This window comes from Anser brachyrhynchus (assembly GCF_964034855.1).
Source record: "Anser brachyrhynchus genome assembly, chromosome: 4".
Classification (NCBI taxonomy): domain Eukaryota; kingdom Metazoa; phylum Chordata; class Aves; order Anseriformes; family Anatidae; genus Anser; species Anser brachyrhynchus.
Window position 1 is genome coordinate 35,876,956 of NC_137698.1, and position 21,840 is coordinate 35,898,795.

At 38.4% G+C, this 21,840-nt stretch overlaps 1 protein-coding gene and 1 long non-coding RNA gene across 17 annotated transcripts in view; both read left to right on the forward strand.

The window, feature by feature from the left end:
* SLC10A7 (solute carrier family 10 member 7) overlaps positions 1–21,840 on the forward strand; it is a 151,915-nt gene that overhangs the window by 49,118 nt on the left and 80,957 nt on the right. The window lies entirely within an intron of this gene.
* On the forward strand, positions 7–20,984 carry LOC308193725. The gene is made up of 2 exons (XR_013949878.1): positions 7–8,706; positions 9,722–20,984. It is a non-coding gene; the product is annotated as an uncharacterized lncRNA (long non-coding RNA).

The window sequence follows — 21,840 nt, forward strand, 5'->3', positions numbered from 1 at the left end:
GAGTAATGCTGTATTTATAAGTGCCTTAATAATCTTATTTAAAACAATGCCATTGGTATGTTTGTGTTTTTAACCCTGGTGTTGATGGAATTGTGCTATTCGTGTGGCAGAAATTTGAATCGTCTTTCAATTTAGTTCACCATGTCATTAAATACAGATATTACAGTTTCTTTTTGTTAAACTCTTGAGAAAAGTAGTGAATAAATTGCCACTAATCATGGTAAATTAATAACGTGTAAACACATCTTAATTTTCTCCTTAATGGGTTAACAGAATCTATTATTATGCAGATGTTTCAGACATGGGCATCAATATATTGATTTTTCTAATAAGGCCCATCAAATACTCATTATTTTCTATCAGGAGGCCGTGGATTTTGAAAAGAAAACATGACCCAGCTGATCAGAGAGTAGATGCTAATTTACTCAGTGACATGTCATTTGTTTAGCATATTTCACTGTCAGTGAAGCCACTCCGTGTCTCTGAGGAGCACACTAAAATAGCTAGATATGGGAAAGCAATCAATCCCGCTGGAAATACAGCTGTTTCTGTGAAAAGCTAAAACAGTATCTGTGGGCCTGGTGGTCTGCCAAGATTCAGATGGCACGCTGTTAAGAGCACTAAATAGGTATATTTGTGAAGAAAAGAAGAATAGATTTATTTGATTGTTAGGGAGACATTAAGGATTAAATACTAATTATTTTATACGTAGGCAAGCTACTGTGACTGATTTACTTGAGCAGATAATAATTGAATTTGCTCATATTTACTAAAATCTGTGCATGTTTAAAAGTGTGCATTTGTGATTTGAATTTTACGTCTCCAGAAAGAGGATGATGACATATAAAATGAATGAATGACAAACAATTCAGATTAGGAAATTAAAATGAAAACTGCAGGTGCAAAATAACTCACTTTATGTGTATTTTTATTAGGAAAAGCTGGAGTTGGGAAGTTTAGGTGTGTAAAGATATACCACCAAGAGAGTAAGGTGCCTGGCATTGTGAAGTTGTGCACTGTGCTGCTGTGTGGTTTTTTGTTTGTTTGTTTTTCTTTGTTTGTTTTTTTAGGGAATAGTTTACAGTTAGGAGGATAGAAACAAGTTCTGTGGGTATGGATGGCCATTCATGTTTTCAAAGTATCAGTCCCCAAATACTTGCTCCTTTTTGTCTCCTATCGTGTCCTCTAGAAGAAAGTACTTTCTGCTTCCGATTGCAGAATCCCAGTTTTAATGTGACTTCCAAGTCTTTGTGTGTGCATGGCATTTTGTCTTGTTGCTTGGCACAAGCTCTGGTTTCTCTGCTGTCCCTAGCTTTCAGTTCAGGAGGTTTCCTGGAATACCCAAAGGCTTCAGTTCAGCTGTCATTAGGAGAATGGCTTTTGACTTCAAATAAGAATTTAGGCCCCAGAGCATCTGACTGCAATGATGGATCCTAGTCAAGTAACATATACATATTTTAATTTCTAGAACCTGTTTGTAAGTCTTTGAAGAAATGTCAGTTTCAGAAGCTGAGGTAGTTTGTGGGTTCATGCAATATTCCTGATTTTGATCTTTGTTTTCTTAATTTGGTCACTGGAAAGTTCCATGTATTTATTGATATACAATACATATATTTCACAATGTACATATATTTTATATTTTATTGGCTTTAGGTATATATTTTTGAAATCTTGGAGTAGCATTGTTGTAGACCTTCTTATTTAAATAATTCCCTGGAAAGCCTTTTTCAAATATACTAAAGATTAGCTAAAATTAAGCCATAGTACCAGCTATTTTTCTCTATTTACTGATTTTTAAAATAAAATTAAAGAAAGTGGCCACTATTGAGTCACAAATATATATAAACATTTAGACAGCTACTGTGGTATCCTAATTTGAAAGCATGATTGTGTAGGGTAATATGTATATAGGACAGAAAACAAATCACAAATATGTTTACTTAAAGCTTTCCTTTGACAAACTTTTCCATTTATGATAATGATAGGGTGAAATGTGACTGAAAATGCAGGAGCAATAGGTAGTAGGACAGGGACTGTAATAAGTTGCTAGAGTTGTTCACAGTTTTTACAGTGCTGTAGTCTACATGGCCTTTAACTGAGTGATCCTGAACGTTCACTAGATCTGATCAATTACTTATTTTGTAAGCTTTCCATAAACAACCTGAGGAGCATCAAACATATATCAACTTGTTTGAAGTGAAAGCGCTTCTGTAAAATATGAAAGTAAGTGGCATATTACTGAGAGGTAGAAGTTCCAAGCAGTATTTTTGGAAATCCATCAGTTTATATCAGTGTCTAGCTTAGAGGCTCAGCTGGCTATAGTTGGAGATCCTACTTCTTCATACATCTTTGCTTCGTAATGAACGTAAATTGCATTTGCATTTTTCTTATTAGTGCCTGATACGTTGTCTGTGCATAGGCTTACGTGCATTAAAGTATCTTTGTGACCATAGCCATAGACATGTCCTAGAGCTAGTTTGGGAGGATCTGACCATCGGCAAGATTGCATTCTTTCTTCCTTTCCAAATCTTGCAATCTGAAGCACATGGGCAGGTTGCTGCTCTTGCATGTAGCCCTGACAAAGCCAGGAGGACAGTACGTTGCTCTCTGTTCTCAGGCTGTGCTCTGTGGGGCCAGCGCCTGTGTGTGATAGTGTAAAGCAAACCGATTGAAAAGGGCAGAAAGATGTGCTATGCTTTCTTCTTCTTCTTCTTTTTTTTTTTTTTGACTGGTAAATGGTCCCTGAGAAGTTAAATGAAAATAAACTGTGGAACAAAATGTCTGCAGGAAAAGTCTCACCTTAATGTTAGTGGTACTGAGATGAGCTTATTTGGATGTAAAAGAACATGTTGTGATGTGCAAAATGTTCAGCCACCAAATATGTCTTGATGGGCTGAATATTCTTAGATTAAGTACTCAGAGGTGTTTTCACTGGTAAGGAGATTGAAAATAAACTACCAAACAACAGCAAAGTAATTCCTTTTAAACTCCTCTGAAACCTATATTCCTGTAAATATGCCAGCAAAAGAATGCATGGAATGAGATTGTACATATTTACACTTAATTTAATAATGTCCCAGGTCTAATTAAAACACAGGATTTTAAAGAACTAATTGTTACAGAAAAGTGTTTTTATATAGCTAGACTGGTAATAACTAACGATAGATGAATTCAATTTACATAAATTTCAGCCAAGAGAATATTTAAAATCATACCACAGAGGATTGCTCTGAGTTGGGTAGTTAATATCATTATCTCCTTCCCTCACTTAAACAGTTTGGTTTACAATAATTGTGGAACTTAATAAGTGATTTCAGTTTTTCCTCTTAATGGGGTTTTAATAAAATCTTGATAGTGTTTTACTAATACTGGGTGGTTTGTTATCAGTAGGGGTGCTTCTGTAAAGCATACAAATGCACGGCAGGGTCTGCTTGAGTTGAAAAGCACTGAGATAGCTGCTTCCACTTACCGGCGAGGATACTTTTGCACCTAAAGATGGATTGGGATGTTCAGTATGGGTTTGCTGAGATTTTTACCACTGTATGCGTTACCACAATTCCTAAGCATTTATATTCTGCTTCTAGAAGTTGTGCTGCCACAGAAAAATAACGCTGGTTAAAGTCCAAAGCACAGAGCAATGCTGCAAAACATGCTGTGCTGGTGATTGTTCCGCTTTGTTTACCAGGATGTCTCAGCTTCTTTAGCTTTAAGTTCACCAAGGCACAGCCTGTCATAGAGGCTGTTCTTGCACTGAAGTGGAGCTGCATGCTCAGTTTGAGAGCTAAGCTCAAATTAAGGGGATATATGCCATCTGCATGGGAGAAGGAGAGGGCTGAAAACCTTGAAGACGATGTCTTCATGAAATGTTCTGCAGTGCTAGACCAGAAAGTCTGTTGTCTTACCTCTTTCTGTCTCATTAATCTACTTTCTACTTGAGACAGTGGGTTAGAAACTTGTAACAATATCCAGCTTGTGATATGAGTGAATGTTCTGATTCTTTGGCACCTTGGGATTATGAACGTTGCGTATGAAAAGAACAACCATCAGCTTCATCTTAAACAAAGAACTGTAACCAAAATCTGAAGGTCTGTGGTGACAGGAAATCAAGCAGAGAAGAGGGGATTTAGAGGGCTCTGATCTGGTTGCACTCCTGAAAAAAACAGAGCTAAGGACACCCAAAAATGAAAGAATGAGTGAATGTTGGTTGAGACTTCTTATGATGCTGTTGTGGATTAGCTTCGCTTTCTGTATTGAAACCTAGGCAGTACCGTAAGTTCATTGTCCAGGATACATCAGTCAGCCTGAAGGAAGGAACCCATTCCAGGTGTGTTTCATTTCATTAATCTCCTTTGTCCAAATTAAATATGTATGTATGTATGGCTTTCTTGTTTTATCTGACATCATTCTAAGGAGACAGAGATGGTTCATATTGTTCAAAAAACTCAAACATTTCATTTCTGGAGCAGTAATTTGGCTAATCGAACCAAGATTAGTGTTTTTATGTACATTGTCTTTCAAATGAAAGCTAAATCTGGAAGGGAGTATAGAAGTTAGCTTCTCACACATACACAAAGCCTAGTCGGTTAATGAAAATGTATGGAATTCTTATCTACTCTGTTTTAGCAGGCATAATGATTTACACAGCCTGACAGCACTAGTGCAGCAAGTAAATGCATTAGTCATAGTGTCCATTTTTCTTGCAAATTTGTGACACAGATTTAATTATGGGAATGACCAGCAACTTACAAATCTAATTTTGGTAGGCTGAGCCAACTTTTTTTATTTTAATAACAATGGATTTTTTAGCAATGATTTCATTACTATTTAAAGAAATCCACCCATATGGAAATAACCAATTGGCTGAATTTATTTATTTTACCTTAATGGACATTGAATGGTTTAGTTTTGTTTTTGTTTTTTAATATTTTTTCATCTCAGTTACTTCTGGAATGAATAACCTTACCTGGCTTAATGATTTCTATCATGAACATTGTAAATATTTTTCTAAAATCAGGTAAATGTATACCCCTTCGTTCCCTTTTACTTGTGTCTTTGCAGTATGAGAAGGGGGCAGAGCAGTCTTCTGGGATTCCCTTTTTACTGTGTTAGCTGTTTACAAGAAAACCTTGCCAAGAAATTCTGTACACAAGAGGTGCTGAATTCTGGATTCAGTAGTGTTTAATTGCAAAGCGGAGCAGCTTTATGTTGTGCCACCGCCCTTTCAGAAGTTGTCTCCTAGTTGTCTCCTCTTCCTTTTGTGAAACAGTGCAGTGGAGCTGCTGGTCTGAATTCTCAAAAATCCTGAGCAAGTTCTCCCAGTTAATCAGCCACTTGGGAATCCACCTCAGCCTTGAAGGATGGGTTTTTGCATGAGTGGAAGGAGATGGCAGATCTCAGCAGCAGTGAGTCGTTGGGCCAGGTATTCTGTACCAGGCAGGGAGAGTTTGGATTCCATGGAATTGGGAGCCCACTTACGTTGTCTTACTGTAACTTTCTCTTGTTATTTAGCATCCTCATTTGGATTTCTGCTAGCTTGATCTGAAATCTCAGTGTAAATTTGGACATCGTCAGCTCTTTCCAGGCCTACCAAGTAGCATTTTAAAACACGTAGGTCTTCACTCTTATTGTGTACTTGTTCTTTCAGTGTACAGCATGCTTAGTTTAATCCTTAGGCTTGAGTTAGCATATACTCTTTCTGGTACAAGCAAGGCAGAGTAACAAAGCTTGCTGTGATAGAGACCTGTTAACTGGTTAGTGTGGGCTTAAGGGCCCTGGATGCACATGACTACTGCGGGGATGGCTAGCCATGTGCACCAATCCCAGTATACTCTCTCTCTCCAAAAGCAGAGATGACAGAATGGGCAGCAGAAACAGTCAGAACTGTTTACAAAAAAAAATATCTCTTCCTATGAGCAACACTGAGCTCCTTTAAAATAAAAAAGTAAGTATAAGGATATGATGGTCAGAAAGTTAAGTAGAAGCAAATTAGATCCTACTGTCAAGGGACTGAGAGAAATCATGTAGAGGAATAACTGGAAATCTGAGTATTAATGTCTAGGTGATGTGTGGTGTGTTTGACAGTCTATTTGAAAAGACCAGTGAAGTCAGTAGGGATTTACACAGCTGGCTGGCACAGACTATCTGAGAACCAGTTCAAAAACAACAGCCCTGCGTTTGGTTATCTTTGAAAAGTCATGGAGAGGAGGGGCAGGTAACAGTAACCAGGAGGAAAGAAAATGTACTATTAAGCCTTCAAAAAAGAGTATCTTCTAGAAGACCAGTGATTAGTCCCTGTATTTTTTTTTTCAATGGCTAAAAGGAAAATGCATTGAAATCTATGTAGTAAGAAAAAATGAATCTATTAGCCGTCAACTGTTTATAAATGGCGTGGGCTATCGCTACTCTTAGTGCTTTCTTAGTTTTCCCATTAGCTTTTGGTACTGAACATTTAATTAATTCATCTCCGTTGGTCTTAAGGGACTCAAGCACCCAATTCTTCCAAAAAAGGGTTATTTAAAGGTAGCAAGAATTAAATATCTCTTTGCATTCTCTTTGCAGCCCAAAAGTAATTAACCACCATCTTTTTGAAAGATAAACAGATTTGTGCATTCCATTTTTTCCTCTTTCTCACGATAAACAACAGTGGGCAGGATTTTTTTCTTGCACCTACGTTTTTGGTCAGCATCACCATCTAGTGCTCTACCTTGACGTGGAACTTAGTGACTGGTTTTGAGACAGCACATTGATTCCCTGTCATATTATTTCCCCTTTGCCCCCCCCCCCCCCCCCCCCCCCAAAAAAAAAAAAAAATCTTTGCCAGTTTTATAGATAAACAGGCTCTCAGGGAAAGAAGTAGTGGAGGGTATTTGTGTAGTAGCATTTCTTGAGTTAGTAAAACAAGCAGTAAAAGTGGAAGTTGCTGGAGAAATTTCAGAGGCAGACCTCAGGCTGCTAGTTGTAAATCAGAAAGATAGCAGGAGAGTTCAGGCTGCTTTATTCTTCCAGTCCAGTTGTCATTTATGAATTGCAAAGTAAAGGGTGTGAAGTTTCAGGAGCTAAAACTGAGCATTCAAAGTACCTTATATTTTATGATCTGGCATATTTCTTCTGATCACATAGTGCATTGAAACTGGAGATGAAAGTGCCCTCGGACTGACTATGGTGCAATTTTCTCTCTTGTTAATGGAAATTGAATACTGGAAACATAAAAAGCTTGATTTCATTTTAAATGAATGCTAATGAATAACAGTCATGAGAATATGCATCTTTGGTAACTATCATTTGGGGAACATCTGGAGGAGGAGACGTATGTGTTTAATATTGTTATATAATCAGGCGATTTGTTGGATTAGTATGTAAATCACGTCTGTGCCTATACACAGTCCTAGCATAAAATCAGTTTGTTGTCTAAGATTACTTTTGTCATAATTTGTAGAATTCATCATTATCCTCTTCAGAGTAAAAATGCACCATTTTTGTCAAAAGAATGTTTGGAGATTTTTTTTTCTAGTTCTGCCTACTTTTTCTTAGTGCCCAGGATTTGACAAAACGATTGCACTGAGGTGGAGTTTGTGTGCAGGTCATCACGTTGAAAAGGTCCTGATACTAGTTTGTGATGCTTCTTGGCTTTTGTTTTTTCAGGACTTCCTGTCTTTCTACTCCAAGAGAAAGAAAATAAAATTAACAGGATGAAATATCAGTAGTTCTGTTACAAATTTAAGATCAAGATGTTCAACTTTTAGTCAGGTCGCTGAAGTTTGTATCATGGGATGACGTCATTCATATCACTTATTCAAAGATAGTTAAAAAAAAAAAATATTGCGTTGATAAGCTGCCCTGTGAAGTTTCCAACAAATATTTGGAGAACTGTTTGCATACTTTGTTTAAAAAGGTGAAAATTTACACAAAAATTTAAACAGTTTATTTGCAAAATAAGATTTAAACTTCTTGCAAGTAAGTGGTTGTGTCTCTGGGAACCAGATGTTTAAATTTTTTGGTTCTTTACCTTAGGTTGGTGCATGAAGGAGAAGTTGAGAAAGGAGGCTGTATGAAGGACAATTTGTTTTTTATTTTGCTCTTTCTGTAGCATCATTTAGTACTAGAAGAAGCAAAACTGCATTCCTCTAGGGCTGTGGTTGTATATAAGCATGTAGTCATTTCGCCTGATTGAAGGGTAAATGTTCCCTGCAGAAAGATTTGGAAATGCACAAAATATATAATTTCCCCCATCCTGTTTAAAAAATTCATCAAAAGAAAATGAATTTTTTTTTAGGATCTACTGTTAATGTGCTCCCCAGAAATTTTGGCTTCTGATTGAAAAGGAGCAGTGATCCTTCCTGTGTACTGCAGCTGTTAATCTCTTGCACAAGAAGAGTGTCTGTATTGGGGAAGCAGGGATGGGTAGAGAGGAATCACTCCTTAATTTGGAACAGAAGTATTTAAATGCCTGTCTTTTGCTACTTCACCAGCATTTGGAACTGATAACACTGCACAGAGGACTCATTTCTTGCATCTGTTTTTGTTCTAACATAGTGTTTTGCAGAATCACCTACATGGATGCAGTAATCAGTAATGCAGCATGGAGCTCTTTCTCCTTCTGTATCCACCAGATGTGGATTCAGCAACTGGCAAGAGTTGACTCCTAGAAAGCAGTATGCATGTTTCATGACATCCACTTACGATCAACAATGGCAGTGCTGTATCATTGTATGTGGACCTTCTTTTACCTTAAGTTGATTCTTTGGGGGGAGGAAAAAAAAAATCCCAAACACATTTATTTATTGAGCCTATTGATTTTTGGCCCAGATTAGAGCTCTGGCTGGATCTGGGTGGTGGGCTTTTTTTTTTTTGGTTGATTTTCTTTTTTCTTTGTGGTGTTTTTTTTTGTTTGGCCTAGCAGTGCCTGTTTAAGGCTCTGCAGTCCATGGGTTGGCAGTACTCAGCTGCATGGGGTATGAACAAGAGGGACGTCACTGTTGCTCTACACTGACTGGCTGGAAACCATTCTTCTTGCTCTCACGGTGACAAATAGTGTCTTATTGGAAGTGCTGGAGGCTAAGTCAAAAGCTTTCACAAAATTTTAAGCAAGGAAGGCATGGTTATCATAAAGCTGGATCCTTTGGAAATTTGTGTTTGTTATTTATTACTGACCTTTTAAAAAAAGCAGTTTGGGAAAACCATTGTGACCCTTCGGTATGAGACAGCAGTAGTTCATGAATTTTTTTGAATGGCTGTGCTCACGTTGTGGAGAGGCTTCTTTCATTATTATTTATACTTAAGCTCTTTCAAACTTTCAAAACAACTTACAGCTTTCATCCTTAACGGTACAGATTTGGGAATGACAGTTATTGTGAAAGAGGGGGAGAAATATTTGTATTAAAGGTCTGTCATTACCTGGCTTCTTTTAACAATGTTCTGTCAGTAGAATTAATTTTTCATTTTAACTTTTTTTTTTAAAAAAAAAAGGCAAGGGGAGGGTACGTACTGTCCTGGAGATTGCTCCTTCACCTCCCTTGAGACTTAGGTCTGCTCATAGAGTTTATCACCTTTCTGGGATGAAATGTGAGCAAATTTGGCTCCTTTCCACCTCATAGCATCTTCAGACTTTATTCTAATTCTCCACCCACACACCCTCTGTTTACTTTCCTGTAATGGTAAGTAAATTGTTAATTTGTTAAAAAGATTGTACCACAAAATTTCTTTTCTATAAAATTTTCTGAAGGTACCATCTTGGTCAAAGGGAAAGGACAGCCTAGATGATCATCCAACTTGATCGTCTGAAAATTGAGTAAGTCATACAAAACAGGGTTGCACTGAAAAGCGATGTGTGAGCTCTGACAGTGTTAACCATTTGAAAATTTGACATTTTTTACTTCCCATAAAAACAATACTTTCTTTTTACTTGTATCCAAATGTGGTGACCGCCCCACGTCAAATAGAAATTTTTCTATGTTAATACATGAAGATGGGATGTTGTTTCTGTTTTTATGAACTGTGCTGTGTACTATCTTCTGTTTCTCAACCAATGTCTTGAAAGCTCAGCAATGAACACTTCCATTGAATACCTTTTTTCTGCTAGTATTTATCTTGACTGAGACCATGCATCTGTGTTTGAGTGGGAACAGCTTTTATGCCCAACATAAACCCACTGGATGAATGCTGCATGTCATTTCACCCCTCTGTATCCTCTTCATGTATCACTTTGCACTGTGATATGCCACAGGTGCTGGTGTTGATGCCTACCTCAGTGGAAAAGTCATTCTAACTTCTTCCTCCTGGTGCATTTAAGGCATGTGCTAATGCCCTGAAAATGCACGCCTTGTCGTGCCTCGCTGCTTAATTGTGGTGTGGTTAATATCCCGCATTTTTAGTGCTGTCTAGAAAGTGAACGCTAACTATTCAAAAGAGAAATATATTACGTAGGATTAGATAACATGAATAATATGAAAGCCAGTTTTCTTTTTTTTTAATCCTACCTTTTAATAAAATGGAACGTCAAATATATGAGCATGTCTTTCAAGAAATGATCAAAAAACGTGAAAAGTTTCATATCCTTTTTAAAGTCAAATAATTATCCCCCATCATATATTTTTTTGTTAGATGGACAGTACGAAGATGAAAGAAGATTTTAAAGATAACATTGCACTTCACAGCCAACTGAAGCAGGTGTTAGAAATGCAGATGAAGTGTACTGACTAAAGGCTATATAAATTTGAAGTGAAAATGCCACTGGTCTGCTTGCAGTGCCCTGCACATATGAAGTTGCAGATAGTTAAATTATTAATCTTATTGTGTGAAACAGTGCAGCAGTTAGGGAGAAGGTCCTTGTGCATTTAAGATTTTTTTTCCTTGTAACTCCTTTAACTGTACATGTTGAACAGCTAACAGAATTTGCTTTGCTGTATAAGTTTCCCTGTGGAAAGGGAGTATATAATGGAGCTAGATATATTTGCAGTGTTAGTTTATTTGCCAGTTAGGTGTTTTACAGGAACATACGATGCAAGCACACAATTGTGGGTTAGGACAATTTGTGTGAGTGAAGGGGAAGACAACGTTAGTAGTGTTGCTGTACAAATCCACGGACACTGGGAAATTTAATTTCACTTGATCCTTAAGAACACTTCTGTGAAAGTGGTGTAAGGTGTTAATTTACAGGTCATTCTTTACTGCACTTCCCAGGCTTTGTGTGGTCAGTATTGCTCATGATATATAGGTGCCTTATTGGTGTAAAGCTTGTTAGGGTTTTGGTAGGACGGCATTCAGAGAGGGGTGAGGGTTTTTTCTTCGAGTAACTCAGTGACCTGCTAATAAACTGTACTAGCCTGTGAATTTAATTTTGTCATGACTTATCAGGTGCCTGGAGCTAGTAATCAATCTGTAGGAGATCTAATTCTCAGTAAGTAGAATTGGAAGTGGATTGAGAGATTTTAACTCTGAAAGAGGAACAGGGCTGAGGCCCTTGCTTAGCATAAGGGACAGTCCATTTTCTTCTCACTTGTGACTGTCACAGGAGAAGAGAGAGGTAGGATCTCTGCAACAGCCTGGGTAGCGTCTGACCATCGGGGGAGGCAATAACAGGGGCGTAGAGCAGGCCTCCATCACCTCGAATGACTACAAGAAATGGACAACTTTTGCAGTATTTTTGTTAGTAGGTAGTTCCTGGATCTGCTAATTCTAAATTAATGTTGTTTTTTTTTTTAAGACAATATTGTTTTGTCCATCAGCCCACAGGGTGTGATAGTTGCATTGGCAGCAGTTCTGCTCAGACTGGAAGAGCTGGTCTGTGAGTCTGTAAATATCCTGTCTATGGCTGAGAAAAGTTGGTTGTAAAGGGTGGAACGTATCCAAGTGTCTGTCCAATGCTTCCTTCTAGGTAGACAGCACCCAGCTGGCAAACCAGTCATCTGAAGTTCGAAAAGGCTATAAATGTTTATAAATGTCTTGTATTTATCTACTTTTTCCATAAGAGCAATGAATAAATCCCAGATGTTCAGTCATTCTCACTACCTGTTCAGTCTGCCCACAGGCACCTGGACTAAACTCTGTTTCTCTACAGTTTCTATGAACTGGTACGTAGAGATGCACGGTTTTGTTCCTTCAATGGCAGTCATTGTATCTTTTGCTGTGCTGCAGAACTGGGTGCAAAATTATATCAAGTCCTGTAAAGTTCCCAGAAAGACTACTGTGTGCTTTCATAATCCAGATAATGCACTATAATGAAGCAGTTAGCAAAGTAATGATGCTTACTTTACTCTAGTGTTAATTTGTATGTAGTGTTTCAGTAAGATTTTTCTGGTCATAAACTCTGAGGACCAGCTTCTGTCCATCTTTCATTCTTAGTTTGCAAGCCAATTAAAGCAGAGCAAAAGTGTATCGATAATTCATTTTATAGACTGTGGTGTCCCTAACAAAGAAATTTTGTGTGAAATAATGGGTAAAATGCATTTGTTACTATTGCTTTCCATATTTGTAGTAGATAGTTAAAAGATAAGCTAAGAGCATCACTGAAACACAAGTAGCATGTAAAATAATAAAATGTAGATGAAGCTTAACATTTAGAGTATGGCTATATTGCTTAGTTTACTCAGTCAATTAAAATGCAAGTATGGTTTTACTGCTCTTTTTTTCTTTTTTTTTCCTTTTTTTTTTTTGGTCCCTTCTTAATTTTAGTGCAGGCTTGCCAGCAAAACTGGCCTGTGTGCCTTGGGTCCTAGCTGTTTTGTCTTCCAGTTCCAAAATATAACCAATTGGTTTATGTATTCAAGTCAGAAAACTAAAACACAGTTTCATCATTAGTTTCTCAATTTGCTTACCCTAAAGCAAATAGTTAATGGGGGGCTGATGCTGCCCTCATTCACAAAGGCCTGTCAAAATGGGATACATCACTCCAAAGCCATTTGGAAAAATAGATCATCAGAGTCCTACTACCACAAGCTGCGGCATAATTATTGCATCATAAATGCTTGCAAAGCATTTGTTGGTTCTTTTTATTTTATTTTCCAATCTGATCTTTTTTAACTGTCAGAATTAAAGTTGTTAAGGCAATTCAGATGACAGCACAGCTCCCGTGGCAGCTGAGCTTGTACTGAGAACATCTCAAGCCCAGTGTTTGCTGTTGCAATTGTTTTAAAGGCCCTTAAACCCCTCTACAGCCTCTTCCAATTGCTATGCTTTCTTTTATGGGCAGAAAAGGCCATCACTGATGGGGGGAAAAACCCACTACTGCCTTAACATTTTACAAATGCAGTTTGAGCACCTTAAATTAGGGTGATAAAGATTAAGACTTCTTTTAGGCATATATTTTGACCTCTGGTAGTCACTGTCTTTGCTCATAGGTTGCCCAGGTAAATTTTAGGGTATATACACCTGGTGCATGGATTTCTTAAAGCCCTGTCAGAGGAAGGAGTTTCTTCCTCTTTGGAGAGTGAGCAAGAGGCAGATCCATCAGCCATCAGAGTTCAGTTGAGCACCGATGTGTCCAAGCAGTTTAAAAGAGGTTTGTGACAGAAAAGGGTTTGGGGACAGGAGGGGCCTGGAGCATGGTAGGTTTAAGTTAAGATGATGTATGGGAGGTGCAGGGTTGGCAGATCTCTGGGGAGTGCTTGGATTGCGGTGGCTTTGGCGCAGAAGGACGAACAGCAAGGTCTGGGTCAGGCCTTGGGGTTACCCTGAGGCATCCCCTGTCTGGCAGCTCCTGTTCCAGGAAGGGGCACACACACCGCAGCTGTCCCAGCCTTCCCTCTGCGCAATTGCCACGCATCCTCTGCCTGTCTGTTATTCTCCCTCCTGTGGCTCCTCCTCGTCGTCAGAAATGCAGAGGCCTCGGTCAAGTGATCATTGGAGAGCCAACACTAACACAGCACGTTTAATCTGAGACAGGAACATAGCTCTTCAGGGTGCTAACTTCAAACAGAAGCTGCTATAGTGATAAACTTTGGAATTAGATTTTCCAGACCGATTCTCTTACGAATATCCCAATAGAAAAATAATTGTTCTATGAAATTATATGATCAAGTTCTTGAACTGAACTCACAGGGAGTTTGGTTTTTATAGATAATCAGGCAGTAATCTTGTAAAGCCTTTGGACACTATTCTCCAGGTTTTGCAGGGACTATTTTAAAATCATGGTGAAAACCTAACTAGCAGAAGGACTGAGATGCTGAGGCGTGCCTTGTGCTATTAAGGTTCTTTTTCTTATCGCTTAAAAATTCATTGATAGAAATGGCTTTTTTTTTTTTAATGGAGATTTAGGAAGTTAAATATTGTGAGGTACTTCCTTCATTTTTAAGTACTTCTTTAGCTTCTCTAGTGCCCCAGCTTTGCAATAGAGTGTCAGTCCTTGTGCTGTGCAGGAGCTGTGATACAGATTGAATTGGGTATGTCTGGCACAGTGAGGGTGCTTGTGAGTGTGTTAAAAGCGTGTGGACAGAATTGTGTTTTTTTTTTCCCCCCCGCAAAAACTATTGTAAGAATTAGGACTGGCTTGTAAAAAGGAAGGTTTTTCTTACCTAATTGTTTTGAACTCTGAGCATACTTCCATCCTAGAACACAGGTATGAAAAATGGTTCTGGTAAATTAGAACACAGGAACTCTTGTTCCAGCATGAATGTGTCCATACCTGGAGCTGCCCTGGATTAGCTACTGCACGAAAGCCTGAATTCAGTCTGTGTTACACAAACAGCACAAGGGTCTCAAGAGGATATGTGCTTTCTGTGCTTCCTATTGGCAAGCGCAAAAGGAGATTTTTCACCGAGGTCTAGTAGTTGTGCGCACAACTGGCTGGTTTACATACAGAGCTATTAGATTTGCATTTAAAAGTATAAATATTTGAGGCAAACATGCAGTTTTATTTGTTTAGGCCATAATCTCATACACTATCTGTGCTTACAGTAACGTCTTACACAGACAGCACTGCTGTCAGCAGGCTGGATTGCTGACTTTTCATCCTGCTTTATAATGTGTTGAACACCGGTGTGCATGCTTGAGTGATAGAGATGGGGAGAGAAAAAACCTTTTCAGTGTAATTCTTATGACAGTATCTTTTTAGAAGCCGAATTTTTTTTTATTAGAAATACTCAGAGATTTTATTGTGTAAATTACAGAAAAAACATTTCTGAAGTCCTTAAGAAAGAGCCATTCTTTTCCTCTGCATCATGATAAATGTAGCAATTGTGTGTGTATACAAGAATAGATCATATTGAACATCCCCTGAGCTCCGTTTGCAGACAAGTCCTATCTCCACCATGACAAAATTCCCATAAGAGTTTAAATTATTAATGCCCTGGAATCTGCGGGGTTCAGCAGATATGTTCAGTGTTATTGATGGCAAACTTTATCCCTTTATTTCTAAGACACATAATGAAATAGGGAGTCCCTCAAATAACTGCATTTCGTGTTTAGGCTAATTTTGTAGAGGCCAGTGGGCTTTGCCTTAATGCGTGTAAATACAATTTTTCTCTTTTACAGCAGATTACATGGTAGATGGGAATGAGACTGATTTGGCACTAATTTATGAATCCTTCTAGCATCCTCTGTGTGCTGCACCCTGTGCGGGCAAGATGCTCTAATTAAGCTTACTCTATATAATGAGAGCTTTTAATGACAATTACTGATTTTAGTTACGGATGTTTAGGGACCATTTTTTCTAGCTTAAGATGATGTATCGACTTTCACAAGAGAAGACTTTTATTTTCACTTTATGCAATATCTCTCTTTTCTCCCCCCAGCATTCACAGCTGATAGGCTGACTGGTGAAACTGCTAAAGTGTAGCCACAGAGAATTATTGTTCAGTTAATTTAACTTCTGGAGCCATCATTTTTTCACTGTTTTTTATTTATGAATTCTAATCTGCACATTCACGTGTTCTTTTTCATAGCAATATAATATTTAGAGTGATGTTATACAAGTTACATTTGTTTCATATAACAAGATAAAACTGAACTTCACACTGAATATGTCACTGCCATGTTAAGCAAAAACATTTACAAAAGCTTCATTTTGCTCTTAATGTACTGGTATAAATGACAATTTAATGTGAGGCTGCCAATTTTAAATAGGAGTAGGTTTAATCTTTTTCTAATTTTCAATTAGATTAATTATAGTGGAAAACAGCAAATCCACTCCCAGTGCTAGATTGCAAAGATGCTTGACATAAGTCCTGCTCACTTTTTTTTTTAATAAGGCTGTAAGTATACTTCTCATTGACTGTTGTTATCTTTAAATATAAATACAGATTTGGACAGCTTCCAGTTTGGCGGTCACTTGAGAAAGTGAGCTATCAATAATTGAGAGATCAGTTTAACACTTGTGAGGAAGAGGCAGTTTAGAAGATTTTTTTTTCTTCACTTTCACTTACTCTTCGGGGGTGGGGCAAGAGGGGGCTGGGGGAACCTTTCATTGCTTTGGTTCCTGCTGCTGACAGTCCTGTAGTGATATTGGAGTTGTAGCATCTTGTAAATCCAGGGAAGCCAAAGAAGAGAACATGCGAATTTCCCCTTCTCCTTAGCACACCGTGGGGCCATTCATTCTGCACATCCCTTGCAGCTTGCTGTGCTGTCTTCTGTTCTAATGCAACTAGCTGCGGGGCTGGGCTGGAGGACGCACCTGGTCTGGCTATTGAAATAACCTGTTCTATGGCTGTTGTGGCTTTCTTGTGTTTCGTTCTGGTTTACATCCTAACTGTGTCAGTAGAGTACAGTATGATAAATCGGACAAGCGAGAAAATGGTATTCCAGGCTGTGGGAGCAGAAGTGAAAGGCTGGATGGAAGGGGAAAGGGAATGGCATCTTCTGGAACTCATTTACAGCTGAAGACAACGCTTGGGTAATCAGACCATGGGAATAACTTTGTGCTGCTTTATCTCTGTGTCCTACAAAACCTAAGGGCTTAAGTTTGATCTTAGCATTTTACAAATATATTTGTGTACTTCACATTTATTTCATAATTCTGTTCGCATGGTAACTAAAGGCTTTCAGCCTGTGGAAGACCACAGACTTCAGTCCCCTTGTTCTTCTGTCACTGCTGGTGGGAGTCCTGGATCTATGCCAAGCAGCTTTTCGTGCCCCCTTGGCTCAGTGGGCATATTTTTTGGCATTGTTTTTGACTTCTCTTGCTTAAAGAAGCTGCCCTGTCAAAGCTGGCTGGTTCCCAAGTCTCTCCGTGTGCTGCAAATTGGGTGGTGGTTTCAGGTCCCAGCCCATGTCTTAATTTCCAGCCTTTTCTCTCCAGTCCCTCCACCTCTCTGTAATTCAAAGTCCATGCTACAACTAGTGGAAAATAATGCTGTTGTACTGGAGAGAAGCCCTTCTATAGTGGTGTGCCCAGTTCGCACAGTTGCCACACCATCCACTTGGTGTCAGGCCTCTCTGTAGCACAGCGAGGACTGTGGTTGTGCTGGCCAGCATAGTTCTGGTGGCACTGTGGGGTATGAGCTGAAGGTTTCTTAATGCTCATGCCTAATGCACAGGCAAAAAAAAAAAAAAAAAAGTGTATCAATGAGGACTGCAGAACCACTGGGAGAGTTGCTGTGTATGAGAACATATCTGGAAGAAAATTTATTTTAGAGGTTTATACTCTTGAGTTATTTGGTCTGGATTAATAGGTGTGTTTTCCTTTCAGGGGGGACTGAAAATGTGTCCAAATGGGCAAAGTTAGCTGTGAAAAGCAGGCAGGGGGTTACAGAGAGAAGTGTCTCCAGATAAGTCACAAATAAAGTTAGTAAACGCGCCTACTAGAAATAACTTCTTGAAGTCTCGTGTTCTCTCTAGCGAGCTGTCAAGCCTTTCACTGTAACCTTGGAGTGATTAAAAGTTAACTTCAGTATAACATATGAGATAACATAAGATATGGCAGCCTTTTCAGGAAACAAGCTTGAGGTTATATCCTTTTTCTCAAGCTTCTCAGTGTAATTGTAAACTGCGAGGTCAGAGACTTGTGCTCTGTATGGTAGCTGCCACAGTGAGATCTTTCTGTGGGGTCAGAAGACTTCAGTGGTACAGATTTCATTTTGTAAAGCCCTGAACAGTGATGCAATTGAAATGGCTGGCTGAAGGGTATGTTGTGGGATGCATTGGATAGAGTTTCTGCAGTAAATCAAACCAGAGTCACTTCAACGTGATTTTGGGATCATTAGAAATGCATTAATTTTGATAGGTTGTCTAGGTGGATAGAACTACAAAAGGTATCAGAACATCTAAAAGTGACCTTTTAAAAGAAATGCTGTGACTTGGGAACCAATCTTGTTTGGGAAAAAAAATGGGGGCAGGAAAATGGGTTCCAAAGTGATTCAAGATGGGCATTAGGGAGTTTTATATATTTCAGTGATGACATCCCAGCTGTTCACAGTTCATTGCTGATGCCTGGCAACTTTGAAGCACACTAAGCTTCTTACTTGCTTGCTTTATCAAAGCAGCAGAGCAAGCAAAGGTGCTTCAGATGCTGCAGTCACGTGGGATTATACTACATGCTTCAAATAAGGGATAACTTTTCCTTAGCTTTTCCTAAATGTATTTATAGGTTCATTTCAAGTTACCCTGTTTCTAAGGTTTCTTTTAGTAAATGGAGGCAGGGGCTGCAGGTGTCACAGTGTCAAATGTTCCTATCCAGCACGTGTCAGGATATTTTGGCACCAACTCTGTTGAGCCCTTTCAAAAAAGAAGTGTGATCTAGTAAAATGGGACGTAGGTATATATAAACATATATGATATATAAATAATTTTTTTTAATCTGAGGTGCAATTCCTCACTGACTTCTGTGGTGACAGAACCGGTTTAAGAGGTGATAACCCTGCTTTCCCCTCCTCTCACACTGCAAAAGAGGTGACAATACATTGCTTTCTTGGGCCACGTTTTAAACCAGCACTGTGAAATGAACTGTCTTTAAAAACAAAACCTTGGTTTTTATCTTCCCCACTTGGATCATGTCTGTGATCCTTTTTAGAAATGGTCTCCAGAGTATGCCTGAAGAAGAGAAGCTGGTTAACTGTGGCCAAAAGAAGAGAGGCTAAGGATTACTATTTAAGTCAGCTTTGCTACAGGAGACTAAAGTGAAGCTGTGCCTTGTGTAAACTTAAAAGGTAGAATTTCTGCCCTGGTGAAAATCAATGGAAAAAGCTGCTCTGGTGCAGAAGTGCAGGGTTTCTTTAAATAATGTTTTGCTAGAAAACAGAAAGGTTTGAAGTAGTAGTTGATTTTGTTTGTTTGTTTTTTAGTGAATTTTGAAGTTTCTCTTGTCAAGTGTTGAAGTGCTCCGAGCCATAGCTAGGAAAGAACCAGGCCAGCTTCATATTTCATTCCAGTCTTGAGGTCTGAGCGTGGTTAGAAAAGTGGAAGTGCTATATGCTCATTCACATACCCTTACACAGCCTTTCTGATAATGTCCTTCTCATGGCTCTGCAGGATTCCCTTCCTGACCGCATGACAAATCATGTACAGAGCATTCTTTCTTTCCCCAACTAGGATGAATGTGTTCTCAGCTGGAGAAATGATATTGCTTTCAACCCCTTTTTGCTTGAATGGAACATCTGCAAATATTTTTAAGATAATGCTACTTTAAACCACTTATTTTTCAGTAGTGTTAAGAGTTGAGATACGAAATATTACAAAATGGGTATATAAATACAAACAACACTCCTAATATTATTAAAACTACTCTTTTTAGTTATTTAAAATCTTCCAGTTGCATTTTTTAGTATCTGTGATATGGGTGTCATGCCCGTCTGACACAATTTGTCAGTAAAATTCAGACTTGGTAATGATTCTGAGGGACAGGGATATTACAGAAAAGGGTCCAGAAAAAAATGTTAGAGTACACAAATCAGGTGGAGCCTGAACTCTTCTGGCTTTTGTGCAAAAAGCAGGAGAAATGCTCTGTGTGAGTACCAACGTTGTAACAGTGGAGCTTGAACTACATTGCTCCAGAGGGGACCTCTTACTGATCCTATCTGCTGCTTGGTAAAGCAAAGTGGGGGAATCTTCAGTCCTCATTTATTTATGGTCAGATCCTCTAATTCCCCCCAGAAAGATGAATAAACAGTCTTCTGTATTAGTCATTGTCAGTATGAACTGTGAGATGCATGTCAACACGGTGTTCTTTGTTTCTCCTGCTTGTAACCAGTCCTTTATTAAATGCCAGCTCTTAGCTTTTTAGTGCTCAAGCAATGGCAGTCAGCACAAAAATAATAGGTGTTTAACGCTTCCTCCTAATCAGTGGTCTTTGCTGCAAATTTTAAATGCTTTGGATGCACTGGGTGTGCACTTTGAAAAATCTTGTCTTGTGCTAGATCTCAATACCTTGTTCTTGAACTTCCTATATAAATGTCTGCTGAATCCATTCCATTCTGGAGCAGGTGAACAGATAGGCACACTTGTTCACTTCTTGCTATTACTAGTAACTTCTTTGACTCTTCAGGGATTTCTGTTAGAAATCCAGTAAAAAAGAAAAAGAAGACCAAAACAAAGAAACAAAACCCCTCATATATCTATCTGTCTCTTGGCTTTCTTTTTTGTCCTCTGGGATTTTTTAACGTGTGTTCATAAGACAGGTTATATACTTCTGAGGGAAGAGACTGCTTGATAAATAGAATACATATAGTTCTTTGCACATTGGGTCATCTAACCATTTAACGCTACTGTAAAACAAATAATGCAAATAACTCAGTGCTCAAAGTCCCTTGTTAATTTGTAGGTGAGCACTTATATCTTCCTTTTTATGCTTTTATTTCTCCTCTGTTAGTATATGAAGGTTGGATACAGATGAAATAGGAAGATGATTAACTGACAGTGTAGAAGAATCTGTGAAAGAAGCTACTCTAGCTGTTTGGCAACCATTTGCATAGTGAGCTGAACAAAAAGGAGTGATGCTTCTCAGTCTGTTTCAGTCACAGCAGCCTTGTGAATTGTAAATTATTAAAAATAGTTTTTACTTTTTTAAGAGTTTATTGTATTCCCTTTAAAGATAATCTGTGCTTTGAGTAAAAAAAGGAGCATTTATGTTTTCACTGGATTATTAAATAATTTGAGGCTATGTCATTTCTTTTTACTTGTATAACGTTCCTTTCTGGCTCTTGATTATACAGATAATATTCGTGATGTGAGAGAGAGTGAGTTAAAATTGTGGACAGGAACATTTAAAGAACCCTATTCATTTTTTAATTAACATTTACCTGTCTGTGTTCTCTCCATGTGCAATTAAGGTAACATTTAAAAAAAAATACTGTGCTCAAATAAGCCATTTCATAGTGGAAGACAAAGACAGTTTGCCAGGGCAAAGGGCAGGGTCATCAATTTGTATTCACTGAATGTGACATATATTGCATAAAGAGGATTTGATCAAACCTTTTTAATGTACTTTGTTCAAGAGGTTGAAAGCAGTCCTGCTATAATTGTCTACACTGTATTGGCCTAAGAAGGACAGATGGCTACTAGAGGACTCTTTACAGGTTTTCCCTTCAAATTGCAAGTATGTGATAAGTGAAATCCTGCCTTTGGATGGCATTACACTGTTGTTGGTAACTCAAATGCACAAACATGCATCTGCAAAATTTTCCCTTAATCCAAGTAGACTGGAGGAGAACTAACTGGTACTGTAGTTCATGTTCTGGGTGGTGGTTGTTTTTTTTTTCCTGTTGTTTTTTAGCAAGTTACTACTGTTCTTCATTTTGAGATTGAGGTTATCCCGAGATGGGGATAAACAAAGTATACAGAGAGCTGTGTTGTATGTATGTTGTTGACCATGGGTGATCATACAGTTTCAGTAAAATAATGAAGTTTTTCATCATGCCTGATCCACAGTGCATTTTTTGAAAATGATGGAAGTTTGTATTTTTTGCCTTGTATAAACAC